Consider the following 5,587-nt stretch of genomic DNA (forward strand, 5'->3'; position numbering starts at 1 on the left):
GAAATATTTATTCTTCTTCATCCTTTAGGGGGCACCTAAAGTCAAAGAAAAACTAAATATCTTAAAAGATTTTGTGAAAGAAAATTCTGCATGTAATTTTCCTTATTTATTTAAATAAGTGGTTTATAATAGAACAATGAAAACAATTCAAAGTCTACATAGGACAATCCAATGTTGTCTCCAGGATTTTAACTACTTTCCACAATGTTTTTACTAAAAATTAAACCACACAATAAAATTTGAATCTATAAAGTTACCTGCTCTGTTTTTCTTATTTTTTTTTATTTATTTGAGAGAGATAGAGATAGAGATAAAAATAAAGAGAGAGAGGGAGTGAGAGATCAATCCTATCCACTGATTCTGCTGATCATTTCCATTTTAATGGTCTCAGTTGTTCAAACTTATTTCATATGACCTCCCTAGTGTGTCCTCCTTCGTTCTGTCTCTCATTTTCTCAAATGCCTGTCATTGCAGGTCAATTATGCTCCCTTATGTCTACCTAATGATAACATTGAAAATCTACGTTTTCAAATCTCATCCTTTGTGGCTATTTCATATTGATGTTATAATCTAACAGTCTCCAAATCTTTTAAAATCTTCAGCATTGCAATGTTTGGAAAAAGTTTTGGGTAGGCTCTGATAATATATATACATTTTTTGGTAAGTTTCACATTTGTGTGTTGCAAGAATACATTAAGTACACTGTGAAATATACATATATATTAAAATGAGATAAAACAGAAAAAATAATCTAGAATATATTATTTTATTAATGATATAGCATACATTTGTTTTCACTAAAATATGTTTATGGTAATTTTTCAGAATGAGGAAAATGTGATTGAAATTATTTCATTATTTTGTCAAATCTTAATTTTGCACTTTGATTTAGGATTGTGGTTCTAAATTCTTTCAGTATTTTTTTGTTGTTATTATGTTGAAAAAAAATAATACCCAAAAATACCCAAACAGAAGAAATGCAAATTTTCCTGTGCTTAGAAGACAAGGTTTTTTTTTTTTTTTTTTTGACAGGCAGAGTGGACAGTGAGAGAGAAAGAGAGAAAGAGACAGAGTCAGAGAGAAAGGTCTTCCTTTTCTGTTGGTTCACCCCCCAGTGGCTGCTGCAGCTGGTGCGCTGTGGCCAGTGCACCACGCTGATCCAAAGCCAGGAGCCAGGTGCTTCCTCCTGGTCTGCCATGCAGGTGCAGGGCCCAAGGACTTTGGCCATCCTCCACTGCACTCCTGGGCCACAGCAGAGAGCTGGCCTGAAGAGGAGTGACCGGGACGGAATCCGGCGCCCCAACCTGGACTAGAACCCAGTGTGCTGGAGCCGCAAGGCGGAGGATTAGCCTATTGAGCTACGGCGCTGGCCCTCAGTTTCAACCTTACTCACCATACTAGGAAAAAGTTTTCAACTGAAATTTATTGATGAATTTCTACCTTCATTCTATCTTCATGGCACAAAATATATCATTAATGCAGTATTTTAATTTTATTCTTAACAGAATTGTGAATGAGAGTTAAAAAATTGTTCACCAGTTTTGTGAAATGTGTAGGTATAAATTTTCCTAAGTGATACTTTTATATCATTTCACCAACAGAATCTTAAGCCATAAAAGTATTTCCAAGTTTTTCAAAATATCTTCTTTTAATTTACTTTTGATTTAATTTTCATGAATCCCTGGGTTGCTCATGCATTGCCTACATCAGATTTTCCTAAAATCGTACAATTTGACAGGGATTTTTTTTTTTGTCATAGAAAGTCAATATTTTCAAAAGACTCCTTTAAAATAAATAAAATATTTGAATAAATATTTGCATACACATACACATAAATGTAATAAAAATAAATGAATATTTTCTTCTTGAGCCACATTTCATTAACTAGAGCACTCCTTGTCATGCAGTCTTGATGCTTTGGAGATTAGTCTTTTCAATCACAGATAACGACTCTCTACTTATTCTCTGCACTCCAGGAAGACTTGCTCAGCTAGTTTTCTATTCACTTCTTTATCATCAATTTAGTATTATTTTTAGAGACTCCACATTAAACTAACTTCCTGTGATTAAGCATTACTCATCATTTTATTTTTAGTCATCATGATGTTACAACTCAGGTTTCTGAAGCATGCTGTTTGTTTCCAGTGGTTGGGTTACCATCAGCACAAAGTACCTATGACTAATTTTCCTTAATCTTTCCACTTAGTCAGATGTTATCTTATGTCTTAAGACATTATTACTTGTCAAAGACAATTTCATAAAGCTCGTTATGTCAGAATATCTCATTTCCCTTTTATGGTCCGTTCAGATAAATCAAATTTTAAAAGAAATGGCCAACACTACTAATTCTGCTGTATCTAAAACATTGAGAAATCCTAATCCTGCATGATCTAAGGGAAGTTGGTATGAGCCAATCATCTTAACTATTTATTTCATGTATGGAAATTATGAAATAATTATGAAATAATAAGCTGGTGACAGTTGCTCAAAATATTCCTGGCAATGGCCACTATTTTCTCCATAATATCAAACCCAATATGGGTTACATCTTTCAGGATCTCCAAATACCAAATACAAAGGATCATGTTACAGCCAGAGCTGTTCTCTAATTGACTTCTGGACTACCTCTTACTGTTTTGGCTATGACTTTGTTCTCTCTGTTACTAACCGTTGCTTGTTAAACCACAGACTCGTTTATTCAATATGCACTATTGAGCAATACAGAGAAATGATCTACTGATACACAAAACATCTTGGCCATATCTTCATGAAATCACGCTGAGTGGCAAAAGTCAATCATAAGAGGTCAGGTACTGTATGATTCCATTTGCATACCATCCTTGGAATGACAAAATTATTTGAATGGAGAACTAAGTAGTGGTTGCTAGAATTTAAGGGACTGGGGAGAATAAGCACATATGTAAAAGATGAACCTGCAGGATTCTGTGGTTTTAGAAATAGTCTTCATTTTAACTGTATTCACACTATGGTTAAAATATTATACTATAGATTAGCAGGATTTCACCACTGGAGAAAACTGGGTGAAGAGCATTTGGGATCACTACAAAATTTCTTTAAATTTCATGTGAATATGCAATCAACATAAATTTTCATAAGTTTAGCTAAAATAAAACAGTGTAAGCAAATGATGGTGATTACAGCCTGAAATACAATCTGTTCAAAGAAAACCAGGTATAGGGCAATTTACAGGGATCTAAGACTTGGTATAGGGCCATGTTGAAGGGACGTTCTGAAGTGAAAAGTACCAGGTTATTATTGGCACTTGACTATCTGTGCGTAACATTCACTTGATTTGCAGCACTAAGGATGTAGAGATAAATATGCCCTTCTGTTAAAATATCCATAATTCTGTGGCATCAACAATTATTAAACACTAAACAGGGGCAGGTGCTCTGCACAGCTGTTAAGATACCACTTGGGATATCCACATCCTGTTTCAGAGTTCTTGAGTTGATGTCCTGGTTCCCTTATTTTTTCTTTACTTTCATATTAAAGATTTTTTATTTATTTGAAAGGCAGAGTTTACAAAGAGGCAGAAGCAGAGAGAGAGAGAGAGAGAGAGAGAGAAGTCTTCCATCCACTGGTTCACTCCCCAGTTGACTGCAATGGCAGGAGCTGCGCTGACCCGAAACCAGGAGCCAGGAACTACTTCTGGGTCTCCCATGCAGGTACAGGGGCGCAAGCACTTGGGCCATCTTCTACTGCTTTCACAGGCTGGCGAAGACAGCTGGATTGGAAGTGGAGCAGCTGGAACTCGAACCAGTGCCCATATGGGATGCTGGCACTGAAGGAGGTGGCTTTACCCATGATGGTACAGCATGGGCCCCCTAGTTTCCTTTCTGATCCAACTTCTTCTGGCTGATGCATACCTCTGGAGACAATAAATGATGACTTAAGCATTTGGGTTTCTTCTATGCACAAGCAAGACTTGGATGGAATTTTGAACCCCTGACTTCAACCTGAACCATGGAGGGAAGACCTCTCTGTCTTTCAAATAAATAAGTAGAGTAAAAATTAAAAACAATAAACAGAAATTTGTTCTATGGTGACCATGACAGAGTGTCATTGGGAAGATAGGGTGATGGTGGTGTTGAAAGTTCAGCAGTGGGAAGCATTTGAACTGGAGATGGAAGAGGAATTGCCTAACAGAATGAACATGGGAGAGAAATCCATGCCAATAGAACAGCACCAGGGAAACTAGGGGTGAAGAAACAGTGGATGTGCTTGGAAAATTGCCAGACGCTGGTATGGCAGGTGGAGGAAGTGGATCTTGATGGAGGAGAGTCGCTAACAGAGTCAGTTTCCTGAAGTACTCCAAAAATTATGTGAAGAAGCCTGGACTTAAATGCGAAGGGTATGGAGGGCCATTGATAGCTTATAAGGAGGACGAGTACAAACAAATGGGACTTAATATTGATTCAGAATATCATCTTCTATGGCTTTGTACAATTTTATCCTTATTTTAGTTCAAATGAACCTACATTTGCAGAAGAGTGTTTTTAATTGGCGTGGCAGAAATATTTCTTCTTCCTCAAATCGTACTCATGATACTTTCTAGTTGAATCTGATCCTTTATTCTATAATTTTCTTACAGTGCATCATGGGATTTCTTGGACATCTGACCCTTATCAATACTCACTTAATCTTTATCCCCTCTCATGGTATGTATATAGGGGTAGTGATACCTGTTCTGGTAGATATAATGAACTTACGTACTGCTGAGAGGAATACTCAAGGCAGGTATTTTCAACATGGAGTTTTGGGGGACAGTATTTTCCCCCCAGAGTATATGGGAGTGGATAATTCTATTAGTAGCAGGTTTTTATTTACTAATTTTATTTTCAATTAAAATCTATTACGTAGATGAGGTATAGAGATCTATTACATAGACGAGGTATTTTGTGTTCCTGAACTGCATGCCTTTTAGAATAAGGTCAAACAATATTGACTACTTCCTTTAAAGCTAGACCAAGGGATAGCAGTTTGGATCAGTGGTTAAGGCATGGACCACCTCCTTTATTGGAGTTTCTGAGTTTCATATTTGGAGACTTAGGAACAGAGTGATACTTCCCATACTACCCTCCCTCCGACCCATGCTCCCACCCTTCTTCCTCCTCCCTCCCCAACTTCCACTCTTAATTTTTACAAAGATTTATTTTCAGTTTGCTTTACACTTGTAAGATTAACCCTACATTAAGTAAACAATTCAACAAAAAGTATGAAGAAAAAATAAAACACTGTTCCTCAACAGTTGAGACAATGGCTGTAAAAAATTCATCAAATGTCAAAATATAACTTGATTCCAATACATTACCTTTTAGGTACTCTATTAGTTACCACAGATCAGTGAAACATGCCATTTGCCATTTTGGGGACTGGCTTATTTCACTCAGAATGTTTTTTTCCAGGGAATGTTTGTTTATTCAAAATCATTTGTTTATTTCTTTATTTTAGGTTATTTCTTTTTCCATGTGCATGTTGTAAACGGTGTCTAAATTTTTATTAACATATTTTCCATTATTTTAATGACTTTTTTTGTAATCTGAATTTTTAATTTTTATGTAGT

Source organism: Oryctolagus cuniculus, chromosome 8, assembly GCF_964237555.1.
Source record: "Oryctolagus cuniculus chromosome 8, mOryCun1.1, whole genome shotgun sequence".
In the NCBI taxonomy this organism is placed as follows: domain Eukaryota; kingdom Metazoa; phylum Chordata; class Mammalia; order Lagomorpha; family Leporidae; genus Oryctolagus; species Oryctolagus cuniculus.